This window comes from Aristolochia californica, unplaced genomic scaffold, assembly GCF_029961685.1.
Source record: "Aristolochia californica isolate CCGP_79_NKW_82.1479 unplaced genomic scaffold, dmAriCali1.0.hap1 SCAF_1, whole genome shotgun sequence".
In the NCBI taxonomy this organism is placed as follows: Eukaryota; Viridiplantae; Streptophyta; class Magnoliopsida; order Piperales; family Aristolochiaceae; genus Aristolochia; species Aristolochia californica.
Genome location: NW_027181770.1, coordinates 16612386 through 16634270, shown reverse-complemented (window position 1 = coordinate 16634270; position 21885 = coordinate 16612386).

Below are 21885 nucleotides of genomic sequence, written 5' to 3'. Positions count from 1 at the left end.
TGGAATTTTATAAGAAAGAGATTTTCTCCACACATGCTTAAAAAATGGATTTGCATGTTTTAAACATGTTAAAGATGCAAATCACCTATGGATCCAAAGCTTTTGAAGAGAATTACAAACACTCACTAAATTCTCAATTGAAATTGCGGTGGGATATTTACCCGAGTCAAACAAGCCATTATTTTACCCATCTACAAAAAGCTGACCCAACATTTATGGATGATTGTAAAGTGATTTATCATGCGTAACAGGCTATATTGCCCTAATAAATGACTTATGGATTGGGAGTCAACACTCTGTTAAAAATCCCTACCTCCCCCTTTTTCCCGACGATTGCAAAAACTGATATATAAAAACTAAGAATGCTTACAATCCCTAAAAATTACAGAAACTCTTTGGAATTATCTCGCTCTACAATTGTGCAATGTGCATTTCCATTCTACATGTACTCTTTTTTCTTAAAACAAAACTTTGAGTTTTCGCTCTCCCTTCATCCCGTAAACCAAAAAGGCGAATAGATCACAACAAAATGAAAATTTTAGAGTTCATGTATGGTAAAAAATTTAAAACAATAACAAATATAAGTAAAGAAAATTTCTTCACACACCACAAATGAACACTAAAGTTTTGATGTCCAAGTTTGGGAAATTCCACTAGCTCAACCCCAACAGCTTGGAATTTTATAGGAAAGTGATTTCGTACACACATGCTTTATAAATTGATATCCATGTTTTAAACATGTTAAAGATGCAAATCACCTATGGATCCAAAGCTTTTGAAGAGAATAACAAACGCTCATTAAATTCTCAAGTGAACGTGCGGTGGGATATTTACCTGAGTCAAACAACCCATTATTTTGCCCATCTACAAAAAACTGACCCAACGATCATGGATGATTGTAAAGTGATTTATCATGCGTAATGGGCTATATTACCCTAAGAAATGACTTATGGATTGGGAGTCAAGACTCAGTTAAAAATCCCTGCCTCCCCCTTTTTCCTGACGATTCCAAAACCTGATATATAAAAACTAAGAAGAGCTTTCAATCCCTAAAAATTACAGAAACTCTTTGGAATTATCTCTCTCTACATTAGTGCACCGTGTATTTTCATTTTAGATGTACGCTTTTTTCATAAATCTAAACTTTGAGTTTTTGCTCTCCCGTCATCCCGTAAACCTAGAAGGCAAATAGATCACGACAAAATGAAAATTTTAGAGTTCATGTACAGAAAAAAATTTAAAAAAATAACAAATGTAAGTAAAGAAAATTTATTCACACACCACAAATGAACACAAAAGGTTTTTGTCCAAGTTTGGGAAATTCCACTAATTCAACCCTAACAGCTTGGAATTTTCTAAGAAAGCGATTTCCTCCACACATGCTTAAAAAATGGATTTGCAAGTTTTAAAAATGTTAAAGATCCAAATCACCTATCGATCCAAAGCTTTTGAACAGAATAACAAACGCTCATTAAATTTTCAACTGAACGTGCGGTGGGATATTTACCCGAGTCAAACAAGCCATTATTTTGCCCATCTACAGAAAGCTGACCCAATGATCATGGATGATTGTAAAGTGATTTATCATGCGTAACGGGCTATATTACCCTAAGAAATGACTTATGGATTGGGAGTCAAGACTCAGTTAAAAATCCCCGCCTCCCCCTTTTTCCCGACGATTGCAAAACCTGATATATAAAAACATAGAAAAGGTTACAATCCCTAAAAATTACAGAAACTCTTTGGAGTTATCTCTCTCAACATTGGTGCACTGTGCATTTTCATTTTAGATGTACACTATTTTCATAAATCAAAAATTGTAGTTTTCGCTCCACCTTCATCCCGTAAACCAAAAAGGCAAATAAATCACAACAAAATAAAAATTTTAGAGTTCTTGTATGGAAAAAAATTTTAAAAAATAACAAATGTAAGTAAAGAAAATTTATTCACACACCACAAATGAACACAAAAGTTTTGTTGTCCAAGTTTGGGAAATTCCACTAGTTCAACCCTAACATCTTGGAATTTTATAAGAAAGAGATTTCCTCCACACATGCTTAAAAAATGGATTTGCAAGTTTTAAACATGTTAAAGATGCAAATCACCTATGGAACCAAAGCTTTTGAAGAGAATAACAAACCCCCATTAAATTCTCAAGTGAACGTCCGGTGGGATATTTACCCGAGTCAAACAAGACATTATTTTTCCCATCTACGGAAAGCTGACCCAACGATCATGAATGATTGTAAAGTGATTTATCATGCGTAATGGGCTATATTACCCTAATAAATGACTTATGGATTGGGAGTCAAGACTCAGTTAAAAATCCTTGCCTGCCCCTTTTTCCCGACGATTGCAAAACCTGATATATAAAAACTAAGAAGAGCTTACAATCCCTAAAAATAATAGAAACTCTTTGGAATTATCTCTCTCTACGTTTGTGCATAGTGCATTTCCATTCTACATGTACTCTTTTTTCTTAAAACAAAACTTAGAGTTTTCACTCTCCCTTCATCCCGTAAACCAAAAAGGCAAATAGATCACAACAAAATGAAAATTTTGGAGTTCAAGTACGGAAAAAATTTAAAACAATAACAAATGTAAGTAAATAAAATTTATTCACACAGCACAAATGAAAACTAAAGTTTGTTGGCCAAGTTTGGGAAATTCCACTAATTCAACCCCAGCAGCTTGGAATTTTATAGGAAAGTGATTTCGTACACACATGCTTTAAAAATGGAAATCCATGTTTTAAACATGTTAAAGATGCAAATCACCTATGGATCCAAAGCGTTTGAAGATAATAACAAACGCTCATTAAATTCTCAAGTGAACGTGCGGTGGGATATTTACCCGAGTCAGATAAGCCATTATTTTGCCCATCTACAAAAAGCTGACCCAACGATCATGGATGATTGTAAAGTGATTTATCATGCGAAACGGACTATATTAGCCTAAGACATGGCATATGGATTGGGAGTCAAGACTCAGTTAAAAATCCCTGCCTCCCCCTTTTTCCCGACGATTGCAAAACCTGATATATAAAAACTAAGAAGAGCTTACAATCCCTAAAAATTACAGAAACTCTTTGGAATTATCTCTCTCTACATTTGTGCATTGTGCATTTCCATTCTACATGTACTCTTTTTTCTTTAAACAAAACTTTGAGTTTTCGCTCTCCCTTCATCCCGTAAACCAAAAATGCAAATAGATCAAAACAAAATGAAAATTTTGGAGTTCAAGTACGGAAAAAATTTAAAAAAATAACAAATGTAAGTAAATAAAATTTATTCACACAGCACAAATGAAAACTAAAGTTTTGTTGGCCAAGTTTGGGAAATTCCACTAATTCAACCCCAGCAGCTTGGAATTTTATAGGAAAGTGATTTCCTACACACATGCTTTAAAAATGGAAATCCATGTTTTAAACATGTTAAAGATACAAATCACCTATGGATCCAAAGCGTTTGAAGATAATAACAAACGCTCATTAAATTCTCAAGTGAACGTGCGGTGGGATATTTACCCGAGTCAAATAAGCCATTATTTTGCCTATCTACAAAAAGCTGACCCAACGATCATGGATGATTGTAAAGTGATTTATCATGCGAAACGGACTATATTAGCCTAAGACATGGCATATGGATTGGGAGTCAAGACTCAGTTAAAAATCCCTGCCTCCCCCTTTTTCCCGACGATTGCAAAACCTGATATATAAAAACTAAGAAGAGCTTACAATCCCTAAAAATTACAGAAACTCTTTGGAATTATCTCTCTCTACATTTGTGCATTGTGCATTTCCATTCTACATGTACTCTTTTTTCTTTAAACAAAACTTTGAGTTTTCGCTCTCCCTTCATCCCGTAAACCAAAAATGCAAATAGATCAAAACAAAATGAAAATTTTGGAGTTCAAGTACGGAAAAAATTTAAAAAAATAACAAATGTAAGTAAAGAAAATTTATTCACACACCACAAATGAACACAAAAGTTTTGTTGTCCAAGTTTGGGAAATTCCACTAGTTCAACCCCAATTGCTTGGAATTTTATCGGAAAGAGATTTCCTCCACACATGCTTTAAAAATGGATATGCATGTTTTAAACATGTTAAAGATGCAAATCACCTACGGATCCAAAGCTTTTGAAGAGAATGACAAACGCATATTAAATTCTCAACTGAACGTGCGGTGGGATATTTACCCGAGTCAAACTAGCTATTATTTTGCCCATCTACAGAAAGCTGGCCCAACGATCATGGATGATTGTAAAGTGATTTATCATACGTAACGGGCTATATTACCCAAATAAATGAGTTATGGATTGGGAGTCAAGACTCAGTTAAAAATCCCTGCCTCCCCCTTTTTCCCGACGATTGCAAAACCTGATATATAAAAACTAAGAAGAGCTTACAATCCCTAAAAATTATAGAAACTCTTTGGAATTATCTCGCTCTAGATTAGTGTGCTGTGCATTTTCATTTTAGATGGACACTTTTTTCATTAATCAAAACTTTTAGTTTTCACTCTCCCTTCATCCCGTAAACCAAAAAGTCAAATTGATCACAACAAAAAGAAAATTTTAGAGTTCATGTACGGAAAAAAATTTTAAAGAATAAAAAATGTAAGTAAAGAAAATTTATTCACACCCGACAAATGAGCACAAAAGTTTTGTTGTCCAAGTTTGGGAAATTCCACTAGTTCAACCCTAACAGCTTGGAATTTTATAGGGAAGAGATTTCCTCCACACATGCTTAAAAAATGGATGTGCATGTTTTAAACATGTTAAAGATGCAAATCACCTATGGATCCAAAGCGTTTGAAGAGTATAAAAAATGCTCATGAAATTCTCAAGTGAACGTGCGGTGGGATATTTACCCGAGTCAAACTAGCCATTATTTTGCCCATCTAAAAAAAGCTGACCCAACGATCATTGATGAGTGTAAAGTGATTTATCATGCGTAACGGGCTATATTAGCCTAATAAGTGACATATGGATTGGGAGTCAAGACTCAGTTAAAAATCCCTGCCTTCCCCTTTTTCCCGATGATTGCAAAACCTGCCATATAAAAACTATGAAGAGCTCACAATCCCCAAAAATTACAGAAACTCTTTGGAATTATCTCTCTCTACATTTGTGCATTGTGCATTTCCATTCGACATGTACTCTTTTTTCTTAAAACAAAACTTTGAGTTTTCGCTCTCCCTTCATCCCGTAAACCAAAAATGCAAATAGATCACAACAAAATGAAAATTTTGGAGTTCATGTACGGAAAAAATTTAAAACAATAACAAATGTAAGTAAAGAAAATTTATTCACACACCACAAATGAACACAAAAGTTTTGTTGTCCAAGTTTGGGAAATTCCACTAGTTCAACCCCAATAGCTTGGAATTTTATAGGAAAGAGATTTCCTCCACACATCCTTTAAAAATGGATATGCATGTTTTAAACATGTTACAGATGCAAATCACCTATGGATCCAAAGCTTTTGTAGAGAATAACAAACGCTCATTAAATTCTCAACTGAATGTGCAGTGGGATATTTACCCGAGTCAAACAAGCCATTATTTTCCCCATCTACAAAAAGCTGACCCAACGATCATGGGTGATTGTAAAGTGATTTATCATGCGTAATGGGCTATATTACCCTAAGAAATGACATATGGATTGGGAGTCAAGACTCTGTTAAAAATCCCTGCCTCCGCCTTTTTCCCAACGATTGCAAAACCTGATATATAAAAACTAAGAAAAGCTTACAATCCCTAAAAATTACAGAAACACTTTGGAATTATCTTGCTCTACATTTGTGCACTGTGCATTTCCATGTTACGGTCCCGAGTCATGGATCGAGTAACACGGCGTGGGATTTGTGAATCCAGCACTCAGAATTTACTCACTTCACGTCAAGGGTCTGTGTATGAGTATTTCTCCTTAATGAATGCTTGGCCAGGAGGAAAGATCCTCTTTTGAGGGTCCTACCGAGTTGTTGTGCTAGGTAGAAGACCCCACAACAATGCTGACCTTGCTAGAGCAAGGTGCTCTCTTTCTTGGTCACGGCAAAGAGGGTTTGGCCCTCTTTGTTGCTGCTCTAGCTAAGAATGCAATCCTTCTTTCTTAAATAACTTGAAACAAGAGTTTGGGATAGATTAATACCTCTTCTTTGATGCTATGATTAGCTCCCACGTTGCACCAGGAATTTCTCAAGATTTGAGGATAAAAATCCTCACTTTGCTGCTTGGTAAGGGAGGAATTGGGCCTCTCTTGTTGCTGCTGCCAAGAAGGAGGATAGACCTCCTCTTTGGGCTCGGAAAAGGGGCAGGAAGCTCGTTTTCTTAATAGGGATGATGGTGGATGAATTTGGGTGAAGATGGATGGCAATGGAGGGTGAATGATAGGTTGGATTTTTGGAGTAAACCCTAAACTCGGGATCAAGAGGTGATCCCAACCTATTTAGACTAGGTTATTCTAAAATCTCAAAGCTTACCTATTTCATTCATACCTATCCCTTAAATAGGGAGTTTTAGGGTTAGGGTTACAATAATTCCCCATAATGCCCTTACATAAAAAGTAATCAGAAATAACTCCTACTTAAAACAATATAAGAAATAAATCCTACTTAAAACAATATTAGAAATAAATCCTACTCAAAGAAATATAAGAATTAAATCCTATTGAGTGAGTTGTTGTTGTCTTCTTCGTTGTGTGACTCGGTGTGCTATTGAGTCCACAACATTCCATTCTACATATACTCTTTTTTCTTAAAAGAAAACTTTGAGTTTTCGCTCTCCCTTCATCCCGTAAACCAAAAAGACGAATAGATCACAACAAAATGAAAATTTTAGAGTTCATGTATGGAAAAATATTTAAAACAATAAAAAATGTAAGTAAAGAAAATTTATTCACACACCGCAAATGAACACAAAAGTTTTGTTGTCCAAGTTTGGGAAATTCCTCTAGTTCAACCCCAACAGCTTGGAATTTTATAGGAAAGTGATTTCCTACACACATGCTTCAAAAACGGATATCCAAGTTTTAAACATGTTAAAGATGAGAATCACCTATCGATCCAAAGCTTTTGAAGAGAATAACAAACGCTCATTAAATTCTCAAGTGAACGTGCGGTGGGATATTTACCCAAGTCAAACAAGCCATTAGTTTGCCCATCTACAAAAAGCTGACCCAATGGTCATGGATGATTGTAAAGTGATTTATCATGCGTAACGGGTTATATTACCCTATGAAATGATATATGGAATGGGAGTCAAGACTCAGTTAAAAATCGCTGCCTCCCATTTTTTCCTGACGATTGCAAAACCTGATATATAAAAACTAAGAAGAGCTTACAATCCCTAAAAATTACAGAAACTCTTTGAAATTATCTCTTTCTACAATTGTGCATTGTGCATTTCCATTCTACAGGTACTCTTTTTTCTTAAAACAAAACTTTGAGTTTTCGCTATCCCTTCATCCGGTAAACCAAAAGGGCAAATAGATCAAAACAAAATGAAAATTTTAGAGTTCATGTACGGAAAAAAATTAAAAACAATAACAAATGTAAGTAAAGAAAATTTATTCACTCACCACAAATCAACACAAAAGTTTTGTTGTCCAAGTTTGGGAAATTCCACTAGTTCAACCCCAACAGCTTGGAATTTTATAGGAAAGTGATTTCCTACACTCATGTTTTAAAAATGGATATCCATGTTTTAAACATGTTAAAGATGCAAATCACCTATGGATCCAAATCTTTTGAAGAGAATAACAAACGCTCATTAAATTCTCAACTGAACGTGCGGTGGGATATTTACCCGAGTCAAACAACCCATTATTTTGACCAACTACAAAAAGCTAACCCAACGATCATGGATGATTGTAAAGTGATTTATCATGTGTAATGGGATATATTACCCTATGAAATGACTTATGGATTGGGAGTCAAGACTCAATTAAAAATCCCTGCCTCCCCCTTTTTCCCGCGATTGCAAAACCTGATATATAAAAACTAAGAAGAGCTTACAATCCCTAAAAATTACAGAAACTCTTTGGAATTATCTCGCTCTACATTAGTGCACTATGCATTTTCATTTTAGAAGTACACTATTTTCATAAATAAAAACTTTGAGTTTGCGCTCTCCCTTCATCCTGTAAACCAAAAAGGCAAATAAATCACAACAAAATGAAAATTTTAGAGTTCATGTACGGAAAAAAAGTTAAAACAATAACAAATGTAAGTAAAGAAAATTTATTCACACACCACAAATGAACACAAAAGTTTTGTTGTCCAAGTTTGGGAAAATCCACTAGTTCAACCCTAACAGCATGGAATTTTATAAGAAAGTGATTTCCTCCATACATGCTTAAAAAATGGATTTGCAAGTTTTAAACATGTTAAAGATGCAAATCAACTATGGATCCAAAGCTTTTCAAGAGAATAACAAACGCTCATTAAATTCTCAAGTGACCGTGCGGTGGGATATTTACCCGAGTCAAACAAGCCAATAGTTTGCCCACTTACAAAAAGCTGACCCAACGATCATGGATGATTGTAAAGTGATTTATCATGTGTAGCGGGCTATATTACCCAAAGAAATGACTTATGGATTGGGAGTCAAGACTCAGTTAAAAATCCCTGCCTCCCTTTTTTCCTGACGATTGCAAAACCTGATATATAAAAACTAAGAAGAGCTTACAATCACTAAAAATTACAGAAACTCTTTGGAATTATCTCTCTCTACATTTGTGAATTGTGCATTTCCATTCTACAGGTACTCTTTTTTCTTAAAACAAAACTTTGAGTTTTCGCTCTCCCTTCATCCGGGAAACCAAAAAGGCAAATAGATCACAACAAAATGAAAATTTTAGAGTTCATGTACGGAATAAAATTTAAAACAATAAAAAATGTAAGTAAAGAATATTTATTCACACACCACAAATGAACACAAAAGTTTTGTTGTCCAAGTTTTGGAAATTCCACTAGTTCAACCCCAACAGCTCGGAATTTTATAGGAAAGTGATTTCCTACACACATGCTTTAAAAATGGATATCCATATTTTAAACATGTTAAAGATGCAAATCACCTATGGATCCAAAGCTTTTGAAGAGAATAACAAACGCTCATTAAATTCTCAAGTGAACGTGCGGTGGGATATTTACCCGAGTCAAGCAAACCATTATTTTGCCCATCTACAGAAAGCTGACCCAATGATCATGGTTGATTGTAAAGTGATTTATCATGCGTAACGGGCTATATTTCCCTAATAAATGACTTATGGATTGGGAGTCAAGACTCAGTTAAAAATCCCTACCTCCCCCTTTTTCCCGACGATTGCATAACCGGATATATAAAAACTAAGAAGAACTTACAATCCCTCAAAATTACAAAAACTCTTTGGAATTATCTCTCTCTACGTTTGTGCATTGTGCATTTCCATTCTACATGTACTCTTTTTTCTTAAAACAAAACTTTAGAGTTTTCACTCTCCCTTCATCCCATAAACCAAAAAGGCAAATAGATCACAACAAAATGAAAATTTTGGACTTCAAGTACGGAAAAAAATTTAAAACAAGAACAAATTTAAGAAAAGAAAATTTATTCATACACCACAAATGAACACAAAAGTATTTTTGTCCAAGTTTGGGAAATTCCACTAGTTCAACCCCAACATCTTGGAATTTTATAGGAAAGTGATTTCCTCCACACATGCTTTAAAAATGGATATCCACGTTTTAAACATGTTAAAGATGCAAATCACCTATGGATCCAAAGCTTTTGAAGAGAATAACAAACGCTCATTAAATTCTCATCTGAACGTGCGGTGGGATATTTACCCGAGTCAAACAACCCATTATTTTGCCCATCTACAAAAAGTTGACCCAACGATCATGGATCATTGTAAAGTGATTTATCATGCGTAACGGGCTACATTACCCTAAGAAATGACTTAAGTTTGGGAGTCAAGACTCAATTAAAAATCCTTGCCTCCCCCTTTGTCCCGTCGATCGCAAAACCTGATATATAAAAACTAAGAAGAGCTTACAATCCCTAAAAATTACAGAAACTCTTTGGAAATACCTCGCTCTACATTAATGCATTGTGCATTTTCATTTTAGATGTACACTTTTATCATAAATCAAAACATTGAGTTTTCGCTCTCCCTTCATCCCGTAAACCAAAAAGGCAAATAGATCACAACAAAATGAAAATTTAAGAGTTCATGTACGGAATAAAATTTAAAACAAGAAAAAATTTAAGAAAAGAAAATTTATTCTTATACCACAAATGAACACAAAAGTTTTTTTGTCCAAGTTTGGGAAATTCCACTAGTTCAACCCCAACAGCTTGGAATTTTATAGGAAAGTGATTTCCTCCACACATGCTTTAAAAATGGATATCCACGTTTTAAACATGTTAAAGATGCAAATCACCTACGGATCCAAAGCTTTTGAAGAGAATAACAAACGCTCATTAAATTCTCATCTGAACGTGCGGTGGGATATTTACCCGAGTCAAACAACCCATTATTTTGCCCATCTACAAAAAGTTGACCCAACGATCATGGATGATTGTAAAGTGATTTATCATGCGTAATGGGCTACATTACGCTAAGAAATGACGTAAGGTTGGGAGTCAAGACTCAATTAAAAATCCCTGCCTCCCCCTTTTTCCCGACGATTGCAAAACCTGATATAAAAAAACTAAGAAGAGCTTACAATCCCTAAAAATTACCGAAACTCTTTGGAAATATCTCGCTCTACATTAATGCATTGTGCATTTTCATTTTAGATGTACACTTTTATCATAAATCAAAACATTGAGTTTTCGCTCTCCCTTCATCCCGTAAACCAAAAAGGCAAATAGATCACAACAAAATGAAAATTTCAGAGTTCATGTACGGAAAAAAATTTTAAACAAAAGCAAATGTACGTAAAAAAATTTATTCACACACCACAAATGAACATAAAAGTTTTGTTGTCCAAGTTTTGGAAATTCCACTAGTTCAACCCTAACAGCTAGGAATTTTATAATAAAGAGATTTCCGCCACACATGCTTAAAAAATGGATTTGGAAGTTTTAAACATGTTAAAGATGCAAATCACCTGTGGATCCAAAGCTTTTGAAGAGAATAACAAATGCTCATTAAATTCTCAAGTGAACGTTCGGTGGGATATTTACCCGAGTCAAACAAGCCATTATTTTGCCCATCTACAGAAAGTTGACCCAACAATCATGGATGATTGTAAAGTGATTTATCATGCCAAACGGGCTATATTACCCTAATAAATGACTTATGGATTGGGAGTCATGACTCAGTTAAAAATCCCTGCCTCCCCCTTTTTCCCGACGATTGCAAAACTTGATATATAAAAACTAAGAAGAGCATACAATCCCTAAAAATTACAGAAAATCTTTGGAATTATCTCTCTCTACGTTTGTCCATTGTGCATTTCCGTTCTACATGTACTCTTTTTTCTTAAAACAAAACTTTGAGTTTTCGCTCTCCCTTCATCCCATATACCAAAAAGGCAAATAGATCACAACAAAATGAAAATTCTGGAGTTCAAGTTCGGAAAAAAAAATAAAACAATAACAAATGTAAGTAAAGAAAATTTATTCACACACCACAAATGAACAGAAAAGTTTTGTTGCCCAAGTTTGTGAAATTCCACTAGTTCAACACCAACTGCTTAGAATTTTATAGGAAAGTGATTTCCTCCACACATGCTTTAAAAATGGATTTGCATGTTTTAAACATGTTAAAGATGAAAATCACCTATGGATCCAAAGCTTTTGAAGAGAATCACAAACGCTCATTTAATTCTCAAGTGAATGTGCAGTGGGATATTTACCCGAGTCAAACAAGCCATTGTTTTGCCCATCTACAAAAAGCTGACCCAATGATCATGGATGATTGTAAAGTGATTTATCATGCGTAACGGGCTATATTACCCTAATAAAAGACTTATGGATTGGGAGTCAAGACTCAGTTAAAAATCCCTGTGTCCCCCTTTTTCCCGACGATTGCAAAACCTGATATATAAAAACTAAGAAGAGCTTACAATCCCTAAAATTCACAAAAAATCTTTGGAATTATCTCTCTCAACAGTTGTCCATTGTGCATTTCCATTCTACATGTACTGTTTTTTCTTAAAAAAAAACTTTGAGTATTTGCTCTGCCTTCATCCCGTAAACCAAAAAGGCTAAAAGATCACAACAAAATGAAAATTTTGGAGTTCAATTACGGAAAAAATTTAAACTAATAAAAAATGTAAGTAAAGAAAATTTATTCACACACCACAAATGAACACAAAAGTTTGTTGTCCAAGGTTTGGAAATTCCACTAGTTCAACCCCAACTGCTTGGAATTTGATAGGAAAGAGATTTCCAACACACTTGCTTTAAAAATGGATATGCATGTTTTAAACATGTTAAAGATGCAAATCACCTATGGATCCAAAGCTTTTGAAGACAATAACAAACGCTCATTAAATTCTCAAGTGAATGAGCGGTGGGATATTTACCCGACTCAAACTAGCCATTATTTTGCCCATCTACAAAAAGCTGACCCAACGATCATGGAGGTTTGAAAAGTAATTTATCATGTATAACGGGCTATATTACCCTAATAAATGACTTATGGATTGGGAGTCAAGACTCAGTTAAAAATCCCTGCCTCCCCCTTTTTCCCGACAATTCCAAAACCCGATATATAAAAACTAAGAAGAGCTTACAATCCCTAAAAATTACAGAAACTCTTTGGAATTATCTCTCTCTACATTTGTGCGTTGTGCATTTCCATTCTACTTGTACTCTTTTTTCTTGAAACAAAACTTTGATTTTTCGCTCTCCCTTCATCCCGTAAACGAAAAAGGCGAATAGATCACAACAAAATATAAATTTTTGAGTTCAAGTATGGAAAAAATTTAAAACAATAACAAATGTAAGTAATGAAAATTTATTCACACACCACAAATGAACACATAAGTTTTGTTGTCCAAGTTTTGGAAATTCCACTAGTTCAACACCAATAGCTTGGAATTTTATAGGAAAGAGATTTCCTCCACACATGCTTTAAAAATGGATATGCAAGTTTTAAACATGTTAAAGATGCAAATCACCTATGGATCCAAAGCTTTTGAAGAGAATAACAAACGCTCTTAAATTCTCAACTGAACGTGCGGTGGGATATTTACCCGAGTCAAAGAAGCGATTATTTTGCCCATCTACAAAAAGCTGACCCAACGATCATGGATGATTGTAAAGTCATATATCATGCGTAATGGGCTTTATTACCCTAAGAAATGACATATGGATTGGGAGTCAAGACTCAGTTAAAAATCCCTGCCTCCCCCTTTTTCCCGACGATTGCAAACCAGATATATAAAAACTAAGAAGAGCTTACAATCCCTAAAAATTACAGAAACTCTTCGGAATTATCTCTCTCTACGGTAGCAAATTGTGCCTTTCCATTCTACATGTACTCTTGTTTCTTAAAACAAAACTTTGAGTTTTCACTCGGGCTTCATCCGGTAAACAAAAAAAGCCAATAGATCACAACAAAATGAAAATTTTAGAGTTCATGTACGGAAAAAAATTTAAAACAATAACAAATATAAGTAAAGAAAATTTATTCACAGACCACAAATTAACACAAAAGTTTTGTTGTCCAAGTTTTGGAAATTCCACTAGTTCAACCCGAACCGCTTGGAATTTTATAAGAAAGAGATTTCCTCCATCCATGCTTAAAAAATGGATTTGCATGTTTTAAACGTGTTAAAGATGCAAATCACCTATGGATCCAAAGCTTTTGAAGAGAATAACAAACGCTCATTAAATTCTCAAGTGAATGTGTAGTGGGATATTTGCCCGAGTCAAACAAGCCATTATTTTGCCCATCTAAAAAATGCTGACCCAACGATCATGGATGATAGTAAAGTGATTTATCATGCGTAATGGGCTATATTACCCTAATAAATGACTTATGGATTGGGAGTCAACACTCTGTAAAAAATCCCTATGTCCCCCTTTTTCCCGACGATTGTAAAACCTGATATATAAAAACTAAGAAGAGCTTACAATCCCTAAAATTTACAGAAACTCTTTGGAATTATCTCTCTCGATAGTTGTGCATTGTGCATTTCCATTCTATATGTACTGTTTTTTCTTAAAACAAAACTTTGAGTATTTGCTCTCCCTTCATCCCGTAAACCAAAAAGGCTAAAAGATCACAACAAAATGAAAATTTTAGAGTTCAATTATGGAAAAAATTTAAACTAATAAAAAATGTAAGTAAAGAAAATTTATTCACACACCACAAATGAACACAAAAGTTTGTTGTCCAAGTTTTGGAAATTCCATTAGTTCAACCCCAACAGCTTGGAATTTTATAGGAAAGTAATTTCCTACACACATGCTTTAAAAATGAATATGCATGTTTTAAACATGTTAAAGATGCAAATCACCTATGGATCCAAAACTTTTGAAGACAATAACAAACGCTCATTAAATTCTCAAGTGAACGAGCGGTGGGATATTTACCCATCTCAAACTAGCCATTATTTTGCCCATCTACAAAAAGCTGACCCAACGATCGTGGAGGTTTGAAAAGTAATTTATCATGTGTAATGGGCTATATTACCCTAATAAATGACTTATGGATTGGGAGTCAAGACTCAGTTAAAAATCCCTGCCTCCCCCTTTTTCCTGACGATTCCAAAGCCCGATATATAAAGACTAAGAAGAGCTTACAATCCCTAAAAATTACAGAAACTCTTTGGAATTATCTCACTCTACATTTGTGCATTGTGCATTTCCATTCTACATGTACTCTTTTTTCTTAAAACAAAACTTTGAGTTTCGCTCTCCCTTCATCCCGTAAACGAAAGAGGCGAATAGATCACAAAAAAATATAAATTTTTGAGTTCAAGTATGGAAAAAATTTAAAACAATAACAAATGTAAGTAAAGAAAATTTATTCACACACCACAAATGAACACATAAGTTTTGTTGTCCAAGTTTTGGAAATTCCACTAGTTCAACCCCAATAGCTTGGAATTTTATAGGAAAGAGATTTCCTCCACACATGCTTTAAAAATTGATATGCAAGTTTTAAACATGTTAAAGATGCAACTCACCTATGGATCCAAAGCTTTTGAAGAGAATAACAAACGCTCTTAAATTCTCAACTCAACGTGCGGTGGGATATATACCCGAGTCAAACAAGCGATTATTTTGCCCATCTACAAAAAGCTGACCCAACGATCATGGATGATTGTAAAGTCATTTATCATGCGTAATGGGCTTTATTACCCTAAGAAATGACATATGGATTGGGAGTCAAGACTCAGTTAAAAGTCCCTGCCTCCCCCTTCATTTTAGATGTACGCTTTTTTCAAAAATCAAAACTTTGAGTTTTCGCTCTCCCTTCATCCCGTAAACCAAAAAGACAAATAGATCACAGCAAAATGAAAATTTTAGAGTTCATGCACGGAAAAAATTTTAAATAAATAACAAATGTAAGTAAAGAAAATTTATTCACACACCACAAGTGAACACAAAAGTTTTGTTGTCAGAGTTTGGGAAATTCCACTAGTTCAACCCCAACAGCTTGGAATTTTATAGGAAAGAGATTTCCTCCAAACATGCTTTAAAAATGGAAATGCAAGTTTTAAACATGTTAAAGATGCAAATCACCTATGGATCCAAAGCTTTTGAAGAGAATAACAAACGATCAATAAATTCTCAACTGAACGTGCGGTGGGATATTTACCCGAGTCAAACAAGCCATTATTTTGCCCATCTACAAAAAGCTAACCCAACGATCATGGATGATTGTAAAGTGATTTATCATGCGTTACGGGCTACATTACCCTAAGAAATGATTTATGGATTGGGAGTCAAGACTCAGTTAAAAATCCCTGCCTCCCCGTTTTTCCCGACGATTACATAAAAACTGATATATAAAAACTAAGAACAGCTTACAATCCCTAAAAATTACAGAAACTATATGGAATTATCTCACACTACATTAGTGCACTGTGCATTTCCATTTTAAATGTACGCTTTTTTCATCAATCAAAACATTGAGTTTTCGCTCTCCCTTCATCCCGTAAACCAAAAAGGCAACTAGATCACAACAAAATGAAAATTTTAGAGTTCCGGTACGGAAAAAAATTTAAAACAATAACAAATGTAAGTAAAGAAAATTTATTCACACACCACAAATGAACACAAAAGTTTTGTTGTCCAAGTTTGGGAAATTCCACTAGTTCAACCCGCTTGTTTTAAAAATGGATATGCTTGTTTTAAACATGTTAAAGATGCAAATCACCTATAGATCCAAAGCTTTTGAAGAGAATAACAAACGCTCTTAAATTCTCAACTGAACGTGCAGTGGGATATTTACCCGAGTCAAACAAGCCACTATTTTGCCCATCTACAAAAAGCTGACCCAACGATCATGGATGATTGTAAAGTGATTTATCATGCGTAACGGCCTATATTATCCTAAGAAATAACTAATGGATTGCGAGTCAAGACTCAGTTAAAAATCCCTGCCTCCCCCTTTTTACTGACGATTACAAAACCTGAAATATAAAACTTAAGAAGAGCATACAATCCCTAAAAATTACAGAAACTCTATGGAATTATCTCGCTCTACCTTAGTGCACTGTGCATTTTCATTTTAGATGTAAGCTTTTTTCATCAATCAAAACATTGAGTTTTCGCTCTCCTTTCATCCCGTAAACCAAAAAGGCAAATAGATCACACCAAAATGAAAATTTTAGAGTTCCTGTACGGAAAAAAAATTAAAACAATAACAAATGTTAGTAAAGAAAATTTGTTCACACACCACAAATGAACACAAAAGTTTTGTCATCCAAGTTTGGGAAATTCCACTAGTTCAACCCTAACAGCTTGGAATTTTATTATAAAGAAATTTCCTCAACACATGCTTAAAAATTGGATTTGCATGTTTTAAACATGTTAAAGATGCAAATCACCTATGGTTCGATAGCTTTTGAAGAGAATAACAAACGGTCATTAAATTCTCAAGTGAACATGCGGTGGGATATTTACACGAGTTAAACAAGCCATGATTTTGCCCATCTACAAAAAGCTGACCCAACGATCATGGATGATTGGAAAGTGATTTATCATGCGTAAAGGGGTATATTTCCCTAATAAATGACTTATGGATTGGGAGTCAAGACTCAGTTAAAAATCCCTGCCTCCCCCTTTTTCCGACGATTGCAAAACCTGATATATAAAAACTAAGAAGAGCTTACAATCCCTAAAAATTACAGAAACTCTTTGGAATTATGTCACTCTACATTTTTGAATTGTGCATTTCCATTCTACATGTAATTTTTTTTCTTAAAACAAAACTTTGAGTTTTCGCTCTCCCTTCATCCCGTAAACCAAAAAGGCGAATAGATCACAGCAAAATGAAAATTTTGGAGTTCATGTATGGAAAAAATTTAAACCAATAACAAATGTAAGTAAAGAAAATTTATTCACACACCACAAATGAACAAAAAAGTTTTTTTTTGTCCAGGTTTGGAAAATTCCACTAGTTCAACCCCAACAGTTTGGAATTTTATAGGAAAGAGATTTCCTACACATACGCTTTGAAAAGGGATATGCATGTTTTAAACATGTTAAAGATGCAAATCACATATGGATCCAAAGCTTTTGAAGAGAATAACAAACGCTCATTAAATTCTCTAGTGAACGTGCGGTGGGATATTTCCCAAGTCAAACAAGCCATTATTTTGCCCATCTACAAAAAGCTGACCGAACGACCATGGATGATTGTAAAGTGATTTATCATGCGCAACAGACTACATTACCCTAAGAAATGACTTATGGATTTGGAGTCAAGACTCAGTTAATAATCCCTTCCTCCCCCTTTTTCCCGACGATTGCAAAACCTGATACATAAAAACTAAGAAGAGCTTACAATCCCAATAAATTACAGAAAGTCTTTAGAATTATCTCGCTCTACATTTGTGCACTGTGCATTTCCATTTTATATTTACACTTTTTTCATAAATCAAAACTTTGAGTTTTCGCTCTCCCTTCATTCCTAAAACCAAAAACGCAAATAGACCACAACAAAATGAAAATTTTAGAGTTCATGTACGGAAAAAAATTTAAAACAATAACAAATGTTAGTTAAGAAAATTTATTCACACACCACAAATAAACACAAAAGTTTTGTTGTCCAAGTTTGGGAAATTCCACTAGTTCAACCCTAACAGCTTGGAATTTTATAAGAAAGAGATTTCCTCCACACATGCTTAAAAAAAAGATTTGTAGGTTTTAAACATGTTATTGATGCAAATCACCTATGGATCAATAGCTTTTGAAGAGAATAACAAACGCTCATTAAATTCTCAACTGAACGTACGGTGGGTTATTTACCTGAGTCAAACAAGCCATTATTTTGCCCATCTACAAAAAGCTGACCCAACGATCATGGATGATTGTAAAGTGATTTATCATGCCTAACGGTCTATATTACCCTAAGAAATGACTTATGGATTGGGAGTCAAGACTCAGTAAAAAATCCCTACCTCCCCCTTTTTCCCAACGATTGCAAAACCTAATATATAAAAACTAAGAAGAGCTTACAATCCCTAAAAATTACAGAAACACATTGGAATTATCTCGCTCTACATTCGTGCACTGTGCATTTTCATTTTAGATGTACCCGTTTTTCGTAAATCAAAACTTTGAGTTTTCGCTCACCCTTCATCCCTTAAACCCAAAACGCAAATAGATCACAACAAAATGAAAATTTTAGAGTTCATGTACGGAAAAAAATTTAAAACAATAACAAATGTAAGTTAAGAAAATTTATTCACACAGCACAAATGAACACAAAAGTTTTGTTGTCCAAGTTTGGGAAATTCCACTAGTTCAACCCTAACAACTTGGAATTTTATAAGAAAGATATTTCCTCCACACATGCTTAAAAATTTGATTTGCATGTTTTAAACATGTTAAAGATGCAAATCACCTATGGATCCATAGCTTTTGATGAGAATAACAAACGCTAATTAAATTCTCAAGTGAACGTGCGGTGGGATATTTACCTGAGTCAAACAAGCCATTATTTTTCCCATCTAGAAAAAGCTGACCCAACGATCTTGGATGATTGTAAAGTGATTTATCATGCGTAACGGGGTATATTACCCTAAGAAACGACTTATGGATTGGGAGTCAAGACTCAGTTAAAAATCCCTGCCTCCCCTTTTTTCTCAACGATTGCAAAACCTGATATATAAAAACTAAGAAGAGCTTACAATCCCTAAAAATTACAGAAACACTTTGGAATTATCTCGATCTACATTAGTGCACTGTGCATTTTCATTTTAGATGTTCTCTTTTTTTTATAAATGAAAACTTTGAATTTTCGCTCTCCCTTCATCCCGTAAACCAAAAAGGCAAATAGATCACAACAAAATAAAAATTTTAGAGTTCATGTACGGAAAAATATTTAACACAATAACAAATGTAAGTAAAGAAAATTTATTCATACATCACAAATGAACACAAAAGTTTTGTTGTCCAGGTTTGGGAAATTCCACTAGTTCAACCCTAACATCTTGGAATTTTATAACAAAGAGATTTCCTCCACACATACTTAAAAATGGATTTGCATGTTTTAAACATGTTAAAGATTCAAATCACCTATGGATCCAAAGCTTTTGAAGAGAATAAAAAATGCTAATTAAATTCTCAAGTGAACGTGCGGTGAGATATTTACCCGAGTCAAACAAGCCATTATTTTGCCAATCTTCAAAAAGCTGACCCAACGATCATGGATGATTGTAAAGTTATTTATCATGCGTAATGGGTTATATTACCCTAATAAATGACTTATGGATTGGGTGTCAAGACTCAGTTAAAAATCCCTGCCTCCCCCTTTTTCCCGGTGATTGCAAAACCTGATATATAAATACTAAGAAGAACTTACAATCCCAAAAAATTACAGAAACTCTTTGGTATTATCTCTTTCTACATTTGTGAATTGTGCATTTCCATTCTACATATATTCTTTTTTCTTAAAACAACACTTTGAGTTTTCGCTTTACATTCATCCCGTAAATCAAAAAGGAAAAAATATCAGAACAAATTGAAAATTTTGGAGTTCAAGAACGGAAAAAATTTAAAACAATAACAAATGTAAGTAAAGAAAATTTATTCACACACCACAAATGAACACAAAAGTTTGTTGTCCAAGTTTGGAAAATTCGACTAGCTCAACCCCAACAACTTGGAATTTTATTAGAAAGAGATTTCCTCCACACATGCTTAAAAAATGGTTTTGAATGTTTTAAATATGTTAAAGATGTAAATCACCTATGGATCCATAGCTTTTGAAGAGAATAACAAACGGTCATGAAATTCTCAAGTGAACGTGCGGTATATTTACCCGAGTCAAACAAGCCATTATTTTGCCCATCTACAAAAAGCTGACCCAACGATCATGGATGATTGTAAAGTGATTTATCATGCGTAACGGGCTATATTACCCTAATAAATAACTTATGGATTGGGAGTCAAGACTCAGTTAAAAATCCCTGCCTCCCCCTTTTTCCCGACGATTGCAAAACCTGATATATAAAAACTAAGAAGAGCTTACAATCCCTATAAATTACGGAAACTCTTTGGAATTATGTCACTCTACATTTTTGCATTGTGCATTTCCATTCTACATGTAATCTTTTTTCTTAAAAAAAAACTTTGAGTTTTCGCTCTATCTTCATCCCATAAACCAAAAAGGCGAATAGATCACAACAAAATGAAAATTTTGGAGTTCATGTGTGGAAAAAATTTAAACTAATAACAAATGTAAGAAAATAAAATTTATTCACACACCAAAATTGAACAGAAAAGTTTTTTTTGTCCTGGTTTGGGAAATTCCACTATTTCAACCCCAACAGTTTGGAATTTTATAGGAAAGAGATTTCCGACACACATGCTTTAAAAAGGGATATGCATGTTTTAAACATGTTAAAGATGCAAATAACATATGGATCCAAAGCATTTGAAGAGAATAACAAACGCTCATTAAATTCTCAATTGAACGTGCGGTGGGATATTTCCCGAGTCAAACAAGCCATTATTTTGCCCATCTACAAAAAGCTGACCCAACGACCATGGATGATTGTAAAGTGATTTATCATGCTTAACAGGCTATATTACCCTAGGAAATGACTTATGGATTTGGAGTCAAGACTCAGTTAATAATACCTGCCTCCCCCTTTTTCCCGACGATTGCAAAACCTGATATATAAAAACTAAGAAGAGCTTACAATCCCAAAAAATTACAGAAACCCTTTAGAATTATCTCGCTCTACATTTGTGCACTGTGCATTTTCATTTTAGATGTACACTTTTTTCATAAATCAAAATTTTGAGTTTTCGCTCTCCCTTCATCCCTTAAACCAAAAACGCAAATAGATCACAACAAAATGAAAATTTTAGAGTTCATGTACGGAAAAAAAATTTAAAACAATAACAAATGTAAGTTAAGAAAATTTATTCACACACCACAAATGAACACAAAAGTTTTGTTGTCTAAGTTTCGAAAATTCCACTAGTTCAACCCAAACAGCTTGGAATTTTATAAGAAAGATATTTCCTCCACACATGCTTAAAAATTGGATTTGCATGCTTTAAACATGTTAAAGATGCAAATCACCTATGGATCCATAGCTTTTGAAGAGAATAACAAACGCTCATTAAATTCTCAAGTGAACGTGCGGTGGGATATTTACTTTAGTCAATATTTGCCCATCTCGAAAAAGCTGACCCAACGATCATGGATGATTGTAAAGTGAATTATCATGTGTAACGGGCTATATTACCCTGAC